We start from the raw sequence: 18,597 nt of genomic DNA, 5'->3' as shown, positions 1-18,597 counted from the left end.
GCTGCATCAGACACTGAGACGCTTCTCAATAACACGGTGGCTGACGCTAGGTGAGCTGGTAAGTGTGTTGTTTGCTAAAGGGCACAAGAAGAAATACAGCTGCTCTGACACAGTGTAGAACAGGAGTGTCAAACTCATTTTAGTTCAGGGGCCAAATTCAGTTCAATTTGAGTTTAAGTGGGCCAGACCAGTAAAATCACAGCATATTACCCCAAAAAACCTCCAAATTTTTCCTTTGTTTTCATTCAAAAAAGTATGTTCTTCAAATGTTCGCATTAAATGAACAAAACATCATGGACAACCTGACGTTTTTTCAGAAAAATAAATTCAGTTTCAGTAATACTATGCCTCAGTTTGTCATTTACACACTACAACTTACAGATCACAGAGTGTCTACAAAGGAACAAAATATTTAGTCATGATCAAAGCAACAATAGTCGGACAAGACAAAAAACCCAAGACAAAATATTACAAACACGAGACACACAATGACAACAACGAGAACAAAACGACAAAAAATTACACAAATGACACAAAACAAAACAGAAAAGAAACTAAAAATTTAGGCAAAAAAGTTACAAAGTGCCAAAAAATGGAGAAATGACAAAAACAAGACAAAAGTTACACAAACGAGACCCAAAAAACCCACAAAACAAAACACAAAACAATGAATAAAGTGAAACAAAATGAGAAAAGTAAGACAAAAAATGCAAGCGTGACAAACAGGAAACAAAAAGACAAAACTCAGACAAAAAACAACAAAAACAAGACAAAATATTACAAAAATGAGAGGTAAAGCGACAAAAGAACAACGAGCAATATAATATTTTACTATATGATCTAAACAACTTGTCCAGAAAATGTTTCAAATTTAGAGTTTTACAGATCGAAAATCTGCAGTTAATGTCTTCTCTGTCATTTTTACACTTTACAAAGTCGTTCCACGGGCCGCATTGGACCCTCTGGTGGGCCAGTTTTGGCCCGAAGGACACATGTTTGACAACCATGGTGTAGAAGGCTCACAGGGTTTGTTTAAATGCATTCAAGGGAATACTGGGGGTCCTCAACTTACGTTGGAGTTCGTTCCTAGAGTGCTTTTCTTAAGTATGAAACTCGTTTTGTGCCCGTGGAACAACAGTTTCCCTGTCTGAGCCATGCAGTACAAACAGGCTGTGAAGGTTTCAATTAGCACAAATTCAATAAAGCTTCATTACAACATTAGTCTCATTATTCAATAGGCACACCTCGTAAATCCCAAATTGCAGCCTTTATGATGTGCTAATTGCTTAGTTTGAAATTGTGGTTTTAATTTGAAATCAATTAATTTTTCATCTCTAGTTTTCACCTGGTGTAGCGCTTCGAGTTCTGCCTAAAAAGTTCAGTTTTGGAAATGGAAAGGAGAGATTATTGATACAGATACAGGTTACTGGGTGAAGCTTGATTGGAAAAATGTAGCAATTTTTACCAAATTAAACTTAAATCTACAACACAGAGATCTGAAAAAGTGAGGTGGTCTGAGTACGAAGTAATTCAGCAGAGGTATTATGATGACGTATGATAGAAAAATGGAAAAAAAATGGGATGACAATGGATTTAGAGTCACTCTAAGTGAGTGTTTTACAGTCTTTTTGGACTACAACCCTGTTAAAACAAGAAAGGTTCACTTGTGATCCACAGGTCATTTTTGTGTCAATTTTAAATTATTAGATTAAATCGTTTTTCTGCATAAATTTAATTGACTGAAAGTAATAAATGAACTAAAAACAGCAATATTAACTGTCTTAAAGAACTGTAACCACTAGAAAAACTCTGCCGTTTGCCAAAATGTATCAGCTTTCTGTTGACAGGGATAAAAAGTCAAGAGTATTCATATGTTTCTCTCTTATATTCAGGATTTTTCCTCATTTGTGACCCATCTGAGTGCACATAAGATGTTATAGAAGCTTCATATCATCACCTTCTCTGAGTCCTGCAGTCACTCACAGATAATAAATGTTTACTGGGGCGAGTTAATTGTTGTAATTTTCAAGTGAAACTGTGTATCCTCATTAACATCATCTCAGCGTGCCATTAACAAATAACGAGCCACATACTTGTACACTTCCTCTTAGTGACAGACAGCCTCTGTGGGCCTGCAGAGGTCAGCTTCGTAGGAGGTGAGAAAATAGCGCTCTTCCTATAAGGCTAAAATGGAACAAAACGCAGCTACACACAGATGAACTGAGCATCGAGTTACTTTTAGGAGTCGTTTTGATTCACAGGGTGGCACAGCACCAAAGACCCGGCATATTTAGCAAGATATCGATTCAACATTTAAAAGACTAGTCCGCTGGCTGCATCAGATTACAGGAGCCGCTGCCCCTTTAAGCCTCTGAACACCATCAAATCCTGTTTTAAATAACGCTGCAAGAGACACGTCAAGGATGTGAAAGAAGAATTAGGAAGGCATTATCTTAATTCACCGAGTCTCGTGTTGATCCGAATGCTGTTAAAGAATCTGGGTCGCATTCAGTAAATACCACATCTGCTATTAACGCAGGTCTGGCCTGTGGTGCAGCCACTGAAGGAGTCTGAAGTGATGCCAGTGAGGCACAACGCTCAACAACAATATCAACTGAACATCAGAGCGTGATTGGTGAAGCAGGTCAGAGCAGAAAACAATAGTCTAGCTTGTGTAGGGCAATTTTAAAAGACATTAATGGAGTATTCTTTCACTCCTCTTTCTTTTCAAACTATAAAACAAGGAAAGCACACAGAGAGTGCAGTATTTCACCAAGGCTGCTCAGTCGTATCATTTCTGAGGGCTGAAATCTTGGAAAAAATATGTTGCAGAAATCATGGCACCATAGAACGTGGCCATTTAATATTTAATATAGAAATACTCACAAACTAAATGACCTTTCGCTGAGCACAGGTGTGTGTTATGCATGTGTATATTATGTACGGATACTGAAATGCGAGACCTAAATATGTAGCAGGCGGCGGGAATTGATGGAACTCAGAAACACCTCCACAATCTAATCACTTATTTGTTGTATCATTTCCGGTGGATAAGTCCTGATAAGTCCGAAGTGGTGGATTTGTAGTAGTATCACAGTCATGTGATCTTCAGCAGGCAGCTGACATAGCGTTCACTCGTTGTCATAGTTACAGTGTATCATTGCCACTATCTCGCAATGATACAGAAATCTTTAACAAATCTGTGATCCAGATTCTAAGCCGCATCACTACAAAAGGCACAGCTAGAAAGGAAACTGCCGGCTGCAGTAGGTGTTGTAATTAAGTGTGAGAGCCCCTAAAGCAGAGGTCCTTATGTGTTTTTTAATATCAAGTTGTTGGGATGCAAATTTTAAAGTTTCCCTAACTGAATATTGAATAACTGTGGAATTTTACACTTTATGTTTCCCATAAAATCAGTTATTTATTAAGAATTTGAATAACAGATAAAGTAGAAACCAAGTTACTTCAATTATAAATTAAGAGGCAAGAAATTATCATTTTGTTTGAAATTGCTCTTGAACAGCTGACCAAACAACATTCTAGGTGTTGAACAAGCAAGCAAGTTGCAGTCTTCCAGGGTAAATTACCTGTAATGATGGTGATCTCTAATTTTATATCAAAACAAGAAAAGCACTCAGAGAGCAGTATTCCACCAAGGCTGCTCATTCAAATAATTTCCGACAGATAAGTCCTGATAAGTCCGCAGCGCTCTGCAGTAGAATCACAATCATGTGGTGACCAACAGGCAGCTGATGTTCACTTGTTGTCATGTCATGATTACAGTGATGCCGTGCCGCTATCTCACAATGATACGGAAATCTAACATTCTGTGCATCTGTGGTCTATAAGCCGCACCAACCTCTAATCTCTTGGTCCTTGTCATTTCTGACAATCCCCGAAAATGTCATCCAAATCCGTTCATCCGTTTTTGACTAAGGACAAACAGATAAACCAACGCTGATCGTTACATAACTCTGCCAAGGCTCCACCTCCTCCCAACAGTGACTGTGCACCTCGTGGTTTTACAGAGAATATATTTGAAACTTGTTGCTGTTTTTCTGTAAAAACGGATCAGACTTGGTGGGTGAATACCCTTTCAGACTTTAATGTTCAAACGGTGTTCTCAGCAAGTTCCTTATGAGTGTTAAGCTAAGATTTTGACATACAGTTGGCTTGTTTTATGTCAGTAATAATCCCACTGTGGGTTTACAAGTCTTACAATTCCTAAATCTGGCACATTTAGCTTCATCTGCATTCCTTAATACGTGTGATGTAAAGTAGTTTGACTCAAATACGAATGAGCTTTTGGCATTTGTAACACAGTATATTTTTTTCAAGACCAGTAAAGTCCGTAATAATTTCATCTATATCAGCAAACTCTATATTTCTTAATCTCAGACCTCCACATTGATGCAGGTTTACTGGAGTATTAAATATTAATGAGGCCCATCTTGCAAATTCAACAAACCACACACCGCCCCACAGCTCTGTTTTCCACTAACCTTCATATATGCATCCAGAGAGAGGTTGATGGACAGAGCAAAGGAAGGAAGAGATAACAGAGAAGACAGGAGGTAAACAGAGAGCTGGTTAGTGTGGAGTGACCCCAAAGCTTGAGATAGAGTCATGAGTCACCGACTGTTTACTGTACACAAAGAGAGACAGCGAGACAGCACAGAGGGACAACATCATTTACTGGCACTCTGATATTGGGTTAATCGGCAACTGGTGATTTGCAGTGAGTATAAAGCCGATATATTTTCCCGGGAGCGGAGCAAACAGCTTCTCATAATCACACGAACTGCAAATATGAGCTGTGAACTCATAAGAGGAGAGAATGGTGTACAATTAAAGCAAACAGTAAGTTAACAGCTGCCAGCTTGACAGGACTCATGTCTGGGATTTTAAGCTTCCCCCAAATAAGATTCCTATTATTTCTAATTAATTTTTCACTGCTTGGCTGGTCAGGAGTGAATTGCTGATCAAAGTACAATATCTTGATTTTTTTCCGCCTTTTTCAAATTATAACGCTATTTGTGTTAGCAAAATTGAAATCCGTGTGCACCACTGTGGAACTGAGGCCAATTAAGAGATGTTAACAGGTTTTCAGAAATGAACGTGTCAACAGTTTCCCACAAGTTATTCAGAAACAAAACTCGAGATGTTTAATTAATACTGATAACACACACAACTTCTTCTTCCTTTCTAAACAGAATAAGATGTTAAAAACGAGACGGGACCAAAGTGTTTGTGAGGTTTGTTTTCACGTGCATGTTCCCTCTTGCTTGTTTGTCTGATTTTTGGGTGTTTACAGATGGACAGATGAAAGTGTTGTTGCAGTGTCTGTTATGCAACGCTCCCTTGGCTCTCGACGGACATCAAAAATCATCCTCCGGAGGGACGGCCAGATTTCAGGTTGCAGCAATATCTAGTGGCTGTGACGCCTCACTGCACTGGCTGCTCCCAAATCTGCAAGAAAAACGCTTCCTGGTTGGTCCCGATGACCACAGCAGCTCCAGGCGGATGAGTTTATAGTCTCATGAAACTAAACTTTCCGTCAAATAAAAAGGAGCACGCATGGAAATAACCGATCCGTAGCCAGTGCAGAGACAATGTGGAAGAGCTCGTCTGGTGCTCAGAGTCCACAGGGGCTCTTAGTGGAGCTCGCCAGCCAGAGTGGAGGATGGGCTTGATAGGCTTCGGAGTTATTGATTGAAGCTTCTCATAATCTGTGAGCAGGTCTAGAGGTGCTGCAGGGCTGAGCTCCAGAACCATGTTTGTGTGCACTAGACTGATGCTATTGAAGCTGCCCTTCCTGCTGCCTCTGAATATGTGTTGTAGGAGTATCTGCGATTCATTTTAGGGCCATAAAGTCCTACAAAATCCTAACAATAGACCCTAATTCTGACTGACGTAAGACAAGAAAACACATTTAACATCTCTTTGAAGAAAAATTGAGAAAAATCTGCACAAAACTAAGTGCTTCATTAATTTTCAGAGCAATCTTGCAAACCGAACAAGTCTAATTGTTAGTAAAACACACAATAATTGTCTGTGGATCCTCTGTTCCTGTTCTAGCTCACTCTTTGTTGCCGTCTTAGCGCTTACATGTTGTCAGCTTCCCGAGCTTGTTAGATGATCATTAGACCTCCATGACTGATCACATGGCTTCGAAATCCTCTTTTTCCCTCAGCTGCCTTTGTCGCTGCTCCCTCTCATTACTGTAGCTTTGTTTTTGGTTTTACTTGGGTCACAGTTAACACTTTAATCTTCCTGCAGCCCCACTGGCATTGAGGATACAGTCCAGACCATAACATTTTATCCACATGCAAGTTGTAACGTGAGCAGCATGTTAGCAGAGTTCCACTATCCATCGAGATCTATGCAGGAAACACTGAGGCCCAATATTAAGCTGCATTATAGAAGCACTAAGAGTCTAAAAAGAATGACAACAAAAATACACTTTGCCTCACGTTTACTAGGCACACAGTATACGTAAAATCATAGTCATTACACTGCCAGTGCAGACAGCTGGACGGGCATGCCAAAGCCGTAAGACAAGGGTGTCCAAACTTTTTGCAAAGAGAGACAGATTTGATAAAGTGAAGATGCCCGGGGGCCAGTAGTTCCTTCTGATGTTTTTTAAGCACAAAAGTTACATGCAAATGTACATCATTTAAAAAAATTTTCATTGTCGCAATTCTCTTTATTTTTCAAATGGCAGTGTAACCAAATATAAGCCACTCAAGCAGACGTGAACAACTCTAAAAACACAAGTCTGCCTTTAATTCATATCTGGAGAGTCAGATAACATTGACCTGTATGGAATACCTTAAATTTCAATGAATTTGATAAATATCTTTGCCTCATGAACATTTTAAACAGGAGTTATATGTAATGCAAAGTTGTCTGTTATCATTAAAGTTTAAAACAAGTGAATTTTGCTCTTGTCTTTTAGCAAGATCTTTCAGAGAGTAATAGTTTGTGTCACATCTACAGGTACACAACATCTACAGTTACAACCAAATCTTATTCAAGATGTGTAATAAAATAAAATAAAAAGTGCCATAAGTCCAAGTGCATAAGTATGCTTTTGCTTTTCACTGTTAATAGTGACAGATGTTACTGTTCAAAGCGTTCAATGTCAGATTGATCAATAAACCAATAACTTGTACTGATATTTGGATTTCAGTAAAGAGGCCAGGTCTGGTTTGCGGGAAGTGGTTGAGATGCGTAAAATGTCCCGTAAGTGGGAGTCACTTAATCTTGACCTCAGTCTGTTCTTGTTTAAGTTCATGACAATGTCTGCTCACACAAATATGTGGAGCCGAATAAGCTCAGCATTTTCTTGCGAAATGTTCGCATTTCTGGAAACCTGCCTTTATCCAGCTGCCCATAAAAGTCAACAAGAGAAAGCTGCTGGTGTTTACCGTGCCGCTCATCATCACACTGCAGTTCAATGAGCTACAGCTGTGGAGGAGCATCATCAGGGTCCACGGAGAAGGGAGAAGAGAAAAGCAACATGCCCTTTTCAATAACTGCAAAATCCCGAAAGCGTTTGTTATATTCCATAGAAAGAGATGCGATAGATGTTGCATAACTCATCATTTGCACACCGATGTTGTCCTGTGGGAAACTGTCCATGACCTCTTTCAAAGTTGGGAAGTGCACGGAGCAGGGCTCCGTTTGGGACAAGTGTCTCTGGAAAAGATGCAGCTTGGTTCCGAAGGCCTTGATGTGAGTGTACAGCTGGCTCACCACTGCATCTTGTCCTTGCAGATTAACATTCAGCGCATTCAGATGCTTCGTTATGTCAACCTAAAAAGCCAAATTTGCCAGCCATACAGGATCGGACAGTTCTTCCATCGGTTGCCACTTTTCACCCAAAAAACTTCCAATTTCCTCTCTGAGAGAGAAAAATTGCTGCATTGCGGACCCCCGACTGAGCCACCTCACACCATTGTGTTATATTACGTCTCCATATTCAGCCTGAATGTCAAGCAAGAACTGCTGAAGCTGTCGGTGGTGTAGAGCTTTAGAGCGAACAGAATTAATTGCCTTCATCACTGGTTTCATAACATGATCAAATTCGAGATGTTTGGCACAGAGAGCCTGCTGGTGAATTATGCAGTGAAGTTTAATAGCGTTGCCTCCTTCTTCGCTGACTTTATTGCAGATCAGTGTGGACAATCCACTTGGCTCACCAGCCATGGCAGGTGCACCATCGGTAATGGTCCTAGAAACTTTACTCCATGGTAGTTTCAGATCATCAACAGCTTCACAGACAGAAATGAACAAATCCGTTCCTCTGGTTTGGCCTTTAAGACTTTGGAGGTCAAGCAGCTCCTCTGTTACGTTCATGTTGTCATCAACTCCTCTTAAAAAAATCAAGAGCTGTGCAGTGTCAGATGCATCTGTGCTTTCATCGCAGGCTAATGAGAAATAATCAAAAGCCACTCCCCTTTCCCCCAGTTGTCTCTGAATATCTGATGATATGTCCTCAACTCTCCGTGCCACAGTGTTACGTGCCAGGTCCCAGCTCTCTTGCTCAACACACACACACACTATTGCTGACTCTCAGCCAATCAGAGGTGAGCTAACTCAACATGGCACGTTCACCGACATTAGGTAAATCTGGAACCGAACAATAAATATTGAAATCTCAACATCAACAACAATATCAGTCCGTTACAATAGTCTGTTATCTTCTTGTAAAATGATTCATACATGCATGAAAGCTGGTGGTATTCATGACTTTTTCAAAGAACTGATAAATATCATGATGCACATAACAGTTTTGTTTACATTTTCACCATAGTTTCTACTTCAAATCGACTTACATCGATCCATAGGAACAGAACTCTGACATAAGTCAAAGACCCCTCTACAAAGTTTTTTTCCAGTATGAAAAATGACTGTCCGGTCATTAAAAAGAAATGTGCTCCTCCATCAGCTCACTTGTTTGCCATCAGTTTTTTTGAACAAATCTGTTTTTTTTTTTCAGAATGTAAATCACCGACAGTTCATAATTGCAAACCAAACGGCAACTCATGATTCTCAATCAACTCCTAATGCGAGCTCTTTTGTGCATGAATTAATGCCGAAATAACACACAGCTGCTCAAGAAAACTTTAGCAGCCAAGTGTCTAATTGCTTTTGATGGGTCTGCGTACATCAGCAACACAGTGCACTGGACCTTGAACTGAAATAATGCAAAGACATCACAAAGTGGCAGAGCCTGAGTCCTAGTGGAGAAAAAACAGAGCTACAGATGCTCGAAATGTTTAAGTAATCGAAACCAACCAATTGTCTGGGGCTGTTTTTAATCCAACAGAATGCAGGTGAATAAGATTGAATCCGTGTTGCTCAAAGTACTAAAAAATGAAATAAAAACACTTAATATTAGCAGGTTTTTCTACAAAGACAAGCCAGTTACTTGTATAATCAACTGATCCTGACATGAAGTCTTCATTTCATCCTTCTGTGGCTTGGCAGCATTAAGGCTGAGTATTATTAAGCCTGGGTACTTGTGCATCATCTATCCCACATCTGGTCAGAGAAAAATACCTCCACCGAGTCGGCTTTTAATTGGAATGCTTGTTGTTAATAGCGGCAGCCTTGCACGGTTTGTTTTGCAGTGCACAATGCATGCATAATCCACAGTTGTAAGTGGCTTGCCTCTTCATTAACAACGTTTAAGAAATGAATGTGAGGAAATCCATCATTATCGCAACTCGCAATCACCAAACCCTACAGCGGGTGCAAACTCATAATCTCGGGCAATTTGCATATGCAATTAGTGTAAGCTTCAAGGAAAGGATGTGATTGACAGCACTGAAATGTTTTGCCTAGTTGGTCTGATTGAACCCAATTTACAGAGTAACCATGGCCGACTTTAGAGGGACTGTTTAGTACGTCGTGTCTCTCGGGGCATTCTGAGATACTACAGCTGATAAAGGAAGACTGCTGTTTGATCCCCAGCAGTTTACTACAACTAAGGTGTTCCAGAGACAGAAAATGTGCACCACTTCCTAGACGTTCCATTGTATTCTCCAATTGCGTGGCAACAGGCTTGTTTTTTAGGATAGCTTTGAAGATTTCACCACCATGCTAAGAAACAAAAAAACACGCTGCCAATTGATAGAATTTCATCTCAGAGGAAACGCACACAAACAAAGGAGGCATTCTATTTTTGCCAAAGCTTCCCTTTTCTTTTCTTTCCCCATTTTTTTGCCGTCCTCCTCAAGGTTGTTCATCTGGCTATGAAGTCAAAATCAATGGCATGAACGGGGCTGAGAGTTGAAGGTGTGTGCCGAGTCTGGCGCTGTGCATATGGGACATGAGGGGACAGCCATGTTTCATTATAAATTCAAGGCCAATCTGTTCCCAGGGAGGGAAAGCAGGATGTCAAGGTAATGAGTTAATTTAGGAGATAAGGAACGGCAAATGTAATCTCTGAAATTTCACCAGCAGCAAAATGGCTCCTCAGGCCTCCAGCCCATCCTCTCAAAGGGGGAAAAAAAAACTTTACTCATTATCATGATTGTCTTAGTTCAGGGTTCTCTACAGAACCGTAAATAAGGATAATCACCCTCTCAAAATATGGTAAAGTTTACCCTGAGGATTCACTCTAAAGATCCCATTAAACTCTCTGGTGTGAATAATGGAGCGGGGTTGTTTCAAAATGCTACAGCTTAAGCAGCAAAGTGCAGGAGTCAAACAGCTTAAGACGGCACAATAATTCCTGCCACTATCACGGACCCCAGACTACCCAGTACGACAGCATTATATCAAATTTAAGAAGATGCCTAGCTATTATCCCCAAGTGGGCCGGATTGGCCTCATGGCGCTGTGTTAATGAATGTTTTTTCGTCTGACTGGGTGGACATGTTTTGGAAGAAAGGCCTCTGTCTGCCCTCCAAGAGACTTGGCTCTTAGAATGAACTCCACACATAACAGACCTCCAAATAAGCCTCCACATTTGCATCATCCTTCACGGGAGTCCCGAACATGTTTGACTGCTCCATTTGTCAGGGACGAGGGGGGTTGGTGGACGGCAGGGTAAACAAGAGGGTTAGAAATAGAGACCACTTGCTGATATATCTCTGTCTTTTGAGCTGGGCTTTTGCCGGTGGTGCTATTATTCCAGCGATTGACCCTCACTGTGCCGGTTGGCAGCACTGTCAAGTGAGAACATTCCTGTAGTTCAGGGTGTAATTTATTGCAATATGTGTGTTTTTGAACAGCTGTTAAAAAGGGGACCACATCATGAGGCGGCGGCGCCACAACAGCCGCTTATGAAGATAATCAGACGAATCACGGAGAGCGATGTATGTTGCCTGCGCGTGTCGACTACAGTACAGCACTAATGGGAGAGGAAGAGCATGGGGGAGGCGGCTGGCATGACAACCTACAGCAGGCGGGAGACTTGGTTGCCATGGCGACAAACAAGGATGTTTGCATCAGAGGCAAATCTCGGCAGTCCGCCTGCGATGCAGGGCACATATGCCATTGGACTGACAGTAACGGAGAATCGTCAGGGCCAAAGACACGAGGAGGTCGGGCGAAAGGGTGGTATGCCTTTTCCTTATCGCTCGGTGTTCCCTCGCAATTTCTTTTTCACAGCAGGGATGAGCCGCGCTGTAGGAGGGGGGTTCCTCTCTAACAGGGAAACAGGGAGTCACCGGTTCAACAGCTAATGACATCTCTTCCCTTGTTGTATTAGAGAGAAGGATGAAATCATCTTCACAGTAGGGTCACTTGACAATATTAAGGCCATGCTGCTGATTGTGTGCCTGTGCATTTTTTTCCAGTTTAATCCATCCACTGTGAATTTAATGAGTATACAATGACCTTGATTGGTAGCGAAACAATATAACGACATGACTCAGTTCAGCAGGCTGCTGCTCTCTGTGGTCAAAAACACACAGTTTACAGAGAAACAGAAAAGGAAAGAGGCAGTAAGATGTAGAACACGGATAAGTAGTCATGCTTCTCCACACATGACAGAATTATTGCGACATGTTTTTAAAACCGCCAAGGTCATTTGTGTTATCGACTGGGTGGTGCACGTTTTAATTGCCTGCTTGCTTTACCCCACCGTGCTGCTGTATTTTGCACACACTGCTGGGTGTCATGTTGCTTTATGACTAATGCATCCTGCCAGGGCGCCAGAAGCAGCGAGTTGACTGTAGCGGAGCCAAGAGGCAACTTACTTGAATATAGTTTGATCTGCTTCCCCTCCTCAAGACGACACATTCTGGGGACACAGTAAGAGGCTGGAGGATTGCAAGCTTGTTCGAGCTGTAAAAACCCAATTAGCCTTTTCCGCCTCAGACTCGGCTTGTGTCGGTGCCTGGTTTGTAAATGTGTTGTTTTCCTCAAATTGATGCATTCACCTTTGTGATACTAAGCCGAGATTACTTAATTGCCCCTCATCACCCTTAAAAATTGCAGCTATTTAAATCGTGGATTGGGCTCGAGAATGGGTGCTGGTGATTTGAGTACGGGGCTCATCTCTGTGCTGACAGGTACACTCATGATACAGAGTGGATAAATTGACAGGGGAGCAAAGTGGAACGTGTCTAATCTAATAATTTCAGACACAAAAAACTGAACAATGTGAGTAAAAAAAGATAATTACACAAAGACCAAGCGGTCGGTTCGGTTATTACTGACATAACCCTGGAGGCAAGGTGGCACCTTCTCTTCTGTTTCCTCATTCGCCGTTAACGTCTTGATATCGGCATGTTCAACAGCGGCATCATGGGATGTCCCCCTTGTGTTTTCGGGGCAGGAGCATTTCAGGTAAGATTTTAAAGTGCCTCATTACATTCATGAAACATTGACAATGTGCTTCAGGGACTCTTTTTTTAAAGCTGCGTGCCCTTCAGTAATAATTAATCTACTCTTTCATTGAGCAAAGGGGATGTTTCGCACGTTATGTACAGGCCGGTATGGAGGCCCAGGAGGACAGACGTGGAGCGTACAGGGCAAGGCTTGCGTCCCTCACACCCCAATGGTATTAATCTCTAATAACTTCTCCACACAGCACCTTCGGGCAGCGGCAGGAGAAATGCTACGGGTAGATGATGCGTTTTACCAGCGCTAAGTATGAATCAGGATATTAAAAAAGTTGTAGGAGGGCAAAAGCAATTTCCTCCTAAAGGGGATTTTAAAATTACGGCGCTCAGACTGGAGGTAAGTCTAACCATAAAATAATTTTCTCGTTCTTCCCCGTCACAATAAAACACCTCCCTTCCACCGCCGTCGCTATAGATAAAGTGTGAATGTAAATCTCGCTGTCAGACTGCCATGACAAAGCCACGAAATATAACCTTCTAAAATGCACTTTGTACAGACTATTGTGGATTTGCAGGCAGGACTGGCAGTGATGGATACACGTGAAGCAAAGGATTGTCAAAATGAATTAGATCCTGCAGTATTATTCTGGTAAAGCCTCTCCGTGGCATGATAAACCTGAATTAAGTCATTGCAACATTAGTTCACTTCAACTACTCCGAAGCCATTCACTTTGTGTATTTAATTAAGCATACTGTTGTTGAATCTGCAAGCTGAGGCAGACGTATCAACACGCGCTTGTTTTTTTTGCTGGCTTCATTAGACATTGTTCAGGCTCCGGCGTTGATCCTTTCCGACTTACTGCAATTCAGTGCCAATTGTTTTGTCTGTGTTGCAGCTGATAATCATAAATCAAACGCAGTCGTACGCAGCTGGAAGATTGAGCTTTTCTTATAAATTGAGCATCGGGTTGGTTCTTCTACAAGCTTTAGTGAGGAAAGGCCTCATTCATGCATAGCAGCTGTTAAATAAGCAGCAAGATGAAGTTAGCTGAGACCTGAAGTGGTCATTTGAGAGATGCTTCTTTATAGTTTGTGATATCTTTGATGCTAAGTGTTGCTGTGTTTGTGTACTGCACACTGAGTACTTGAGGATTCTTGTTTAGTCTTGGTTTCTATCCGCACTGATACTAATGACCCCCATTTTTGGAAAACGCATGCTTATTTATATAAAACTTTCTCTAATTTGTGGCTCGTTCCACCGTATCAAAGTCCTGTCTGTCGGTAGAATGTCCCTAAGCGTGCGTGTTGTTTGCCAGAACATGATTGATCATGTAATCCGAGTCTAATCTTGGTGGGTCTACGGAGATCAAGCAGTCCTGAGTTCTACACACCTTGTTAAACACTGAGCTTTAAATCAGGACTCAGACAAAGCTAATTAGCCTAGCAGTGTCAGGATTACAAGACGATGCCGATACCAGTTAGCCGAGAAACTGAAAACATGACGACGACCTTTAGCGTGGACAGGCAGTGACGACACGAGAGTGACTCCTTCACGAAAAACAGACCCACCATTTTTTTTAAATAAACTGGCAACAGCGTATCTTACTTTGAATCTGACAAAAAGCCATCGACCCAGCAGCAGGTATACCATCACCTTGATATCCTCCATTCTTGTGTTGCGTTTGTGTCGCACACGAATGACTTCCGGGCTGCCGTACTATGACGACTCCACCCATACTCAATTGTAATGGAAAACATCCTAAACCGAGTCGAATAGAGCTGAGTAGGCGCTAGTTGAAAAGCACCTATAGTTATTTACAGCCATGACTGCTTTAAGACGAGTGTCAATTTCCATTTCTGTTTACTCATCAGGGAAATGAGTTGCTAAAAACATCCCTATGAAAAGTTCTGGTTATATGCATAAACTGATGGATAATTTGCAAAACAGCATTGTGAAAACTAATTTTGGTAGCAGACGGTGCTCAATATTTCACTTGTATGAATAAAAATAATCAAACTTTGCGAGCAGTCGTGTGTATTTGACAGAACGAAAACACTATGTTCAGCTGGAAATCATACGTAATTACAGCGGTACATTTGAGACGTGATGTACTTCAACTTTGAATCTACCACTTTTTATTTCAGCAAAAAGTCACACCCGTCTCCTTTAGCTGAACAAGTGGAGTTTGACATCTTAATGGTGGATCAATCTATAGTCGACTGTAGTGGTTTTCTCATTTCAAGGTCAGATGGACTGCATACTACATTAGCTTAATACTGTAAATGAGAGCCAGTGTAATCAACAGTTTTCAATCAGTGCGTCTGACCGACTCTGGCAGTGACACAGTGATCGTGACTGGACCAAAGGGCATAATTATTTCATACAGCGACTGAGCGGTATTAAAGTGGCACTCCTGTAATCCAGTACTACAGTATTATCCATTGACTTTTCTGACGATGATGATTTTAATGAGACGATGAAGTCGTAGCAGGAAGAGTGGGACAGCTCATCGTGAGGCATCCACCAGTGTGCCTCGCTCTCTGTGATGACAGCGCTACTGATCTGTGCACATCCCTGCTCACAGGCACCCACTACCAAATGGCCACACAAGGTCAACTCATAAGACAAATTCTATTTACCACCTCCATTTTGTGTTGCTCTCTGGAGCACAACACAAATACAGACTTATTTGCCCTGACAAATCTCCTTCCTTTTCCTCTCCATCCCTCCGTCTCCTAATAAACTTATCATAAGTGAGAGTCTTCAGCTCGATGCAAAGCAATTCTGGCAGGTGCCCTTTTATCCTGACGGCCTTTGGCTTTCTGAAAAGTTCACTCAAGATAACTCAGCCGAGACAAAAGGTTAGCGCTGCTCGGACATCAGGCTCGGGACTTTGGGCCTGTACTTCTCATTAATAGCTCTTTAACAAGCCTGATAAAACATGACGACACCTCGGGCGACAGCTGAGTGGCCACTTGATTAGACTGGGAGTCAACATCCGCCCCCACCTTCTCATGCTTGATGTAAATATGATCAGAAGATGAGTTGAGCTTTTGCAGCCTAAAGAAGAAATGAAGCCAGGGTCAATTGTGACCCAAACTTATATTTTAGCGTCTCACAGAAGTTCTGGGTCATGATTACATCTCAGTCTGGATTATTTGAAACTGAAGGACATGAAAAACACCCTCAAGGTGTTTCAAAAAGCTATTCCTAGCCAACAGTTCACGCTGCAACCATCAGTGCACAGCCACAGCCTGTCTGATTCAGTTAGTGCTTATGAAATGGAGCATCTGCAGAAGCTCCCAGAGAGTATGTAAACATAAGCTCTGCCCTGGGAAATGAGCTGAGGGGTCATTTAGATTTGGGTGGGGGGAAGCACGGAGCGCCGCTCTCGCTCTCTCCGTCACCTGGTAACAGTTCGACACACACGGGAGCTTCCTGGGTAATGCATTCAAAGCACCAGGCTAAACAGCAACACCTGAGCAACCCTCTCCCATCCCTCCCTGTCCTTTCGCTTCCAGTGCATCGGCTCATCCCGCCTCCTGAGATATTAGGTAATCCAAGAGCGGGCGCGGGGTGATAGGGCAGCTGTTTCTTAATGACTTGTCGGCAAAAGAAGCGCCGCAATCACCATGGATATGCCTGACATGTTTGCCAAGAGCTGGGAGCCATCCATTCCATGTGTGCAGCAGCCAATCAGCACGCTATCAGTAAACCTGTGGGAGGTGATAAGGCTTCTATACAGTGAGGGGGATCCCACCAGTCACAACAAAGACGAAGATATTGGGTAAAATATGGAACTCAAGTGGCTTTTCAATCGTATCTGCTCACCACATGGACTTACAAGCTGAAAAGATTGCGACTTTGAGCGATAATTCATTGTTTGCGTAATAGATTATCAGCAGAAGATTTAGTCAGAAACAAAATCACACTGGAGAAAAGTCACAGACAGACAGTCTTGCTTCCTTTTCAAATGGTATTACAGCTCATTTCCGAATCAATAGCTTGCCGCTTTTCTCCCTGCCCGAGATAAACCCATCACAACTGAAGGATGGAGAAGAGTGGAGGGGAAAAAAAAGAAAAAGACAGCAACAGAGCCACAGACTGCCCATTTTATCTGATGGAGCGAGGTGAGCAAACGCAAGGATTAGCTTCCATGGGATGAAGGCAGCTGTTCGTCCTCCGTCTCCATTCCCCTCCCCTCCTTGTCTCTCCATCCGCCCACACATCCACACCGTGGTCTCCCCTCGCAACTAGAGACATGTTCTATATGTTGCTGCCTCGCCGTTGCCAGCTCTGCTCCACCCTGTACCTACGGCAGTGAGCAGGATGAGCCTTTCGGTGCACATGGCGATGAAAGGCGCGGCAACAAATGGGCGCCAAAAAACGGTGCTACGAGAAAGGGTTAGCAGGAGTTGAAGCAAAGTCTACTTCCTCTGTGACACCCAGCCTTCCTGATTATGTCACCCAGACAGAGATACAGCGCACACATCCACATCACACGCAAACACACACTCATATCAACAACCTGTTTCTTTGTAACTTCTGGGGCAGCCTGCATAAGAAATGAGCTCCCTTACCTGGCAACAGCAGCACACCTTCAGCTCCAAATCTGCCTGCACTGATGAGGAGACGCGCTCATCTGGAGTAGGAGTGGGAGTCTTGGAGAGAGTGTGTGTTATGTGTGTGTGTGTGTGTGTGATGCTGGGAGAGAGAGAGAGAGAGAGAGAGAGAGAGAGAGAAAGGGAGGGAAATTGAGAGGTGGAGCCTAGTGGAGAGAGAAAGAGGGCTGGATGATGACTGTCTGTCGCCTATATAGCCAGTCTTGTAGGAGCAGTGTGGATGGCGCTCGATTATCTTCTATTCAAACACTCACTGCTGATGCAAGGCTTGGAGAAAAAAAAAAACCTAGGGGGCACAGAACGGGAAGAGGAAGAGGAAGAGGAAGAGGAGGAGGAGGTGTGGTGAGACAGACAGGAGAGACTCTGGGCTGTTTAAGCCGGCATCGTCACGCGGCAGTTCCTAGGAATCCCTCCAGTAAGAGGGGCACTGCATCACTGAGTCCTTGGCCGTGATTGGCTGGGTAGTGGGGAGACGCCAAGTATGGTGGGCAATGCTGTGTAACCTAAGATGACCCTTTCAACACATATTAGCATGCCCTGTCTTTGTTTCTCACCCTTCTGGGTGCATGTCACCTTCAAGGACATTTAAAAAAAAAATCCTCCCCCAGGATCTTGGTATCCATGGTTGAACGTCTGTGTGCGACTGTGTGTATATATGTGTGTGTTTGTTAGTTCCCAGTAAGTCATGGCCTGTCCTATGAGCAAATAAGAAACGGTAGCACACATGCATGCACACACAACATCCAGCGAGAAGTTGAAGGGAGGCTGATTTCCCCAGAGGAAGGATGAGCCTGTCGCTGGAAAAGCCACGCAAACACCTGCAAGGACCGTCTTTCATTAGAGTGATTGAATACGTTGTCATGCTGACCTCAAAACCAACAGAGAGGTTACACAGTGAGTAGAGATCATTTTAAAGTCACAAGTGACAATACACCAATCAGCCGCAACTTCAAAGCCATTGACAGGTGAAGTGAGCAAAACTCAACATCTTGTTTGCTGGGAAACCTTTGGATCTTGGTATTTATGTAGACACAACTTTAACGTGTACCTCACACCCAGAAACTGTTGCAAAACAAACTCACTTCCACGTGGCGACGGCACTCTCCAGGAACAGCTCGAGGAACACGACCAAGAGCCCAGGGAGCTGAAGTAACCTCCAAACTGCCAAATC

The 18,597-nt window shown here is 42.7% G+C and overlaps 1 protein-coding gene across 3 annotated transcripts in view; it reads right to left on the bottom strand.

Moving 5' to 3' along the window:
• The window catches only part of syt1a (synaptotagmin Ia), a 228,557-nt gene extending 210,907 nt beyond the window's left edge, over positions 1–17,650 (bottom strand). For all 3 annotated transcript variants that reach the window (XM_022201756.2, XM_022201755.2, XM_022201759.2), the window contains exon 1: positions 17,385–17,650. The gene's annotated coding sequence lies outside the window, so the exon portion shown is untranslated. The remainder of the gene's footprint in view (positions 1–17,384) is intronic.
• Positions 17,651–18,597: the final 947 nt, after the last annotated feature.

Source organism: Acanthochromis polyacanthus, chromosome 1, assembly GCF_021347895.1.
Source record: "Acanthochromis polyacanthus isolate Apoly-LR-REF ecotype Palm Island chromosome 1, KAUST_Apoly_ChrSc, whole genome shotgun sequence".
NCBI lineage: Eukaryota > Metazoa > Chordata > Actinopteri > Pomacentridae > Acanthochromis > Acanthochromis polyacanthus.
Note: the sequence above shows the minus strand (reverse complement) of the source record. Positions and strands in the feature narration are given on the sequence as shown.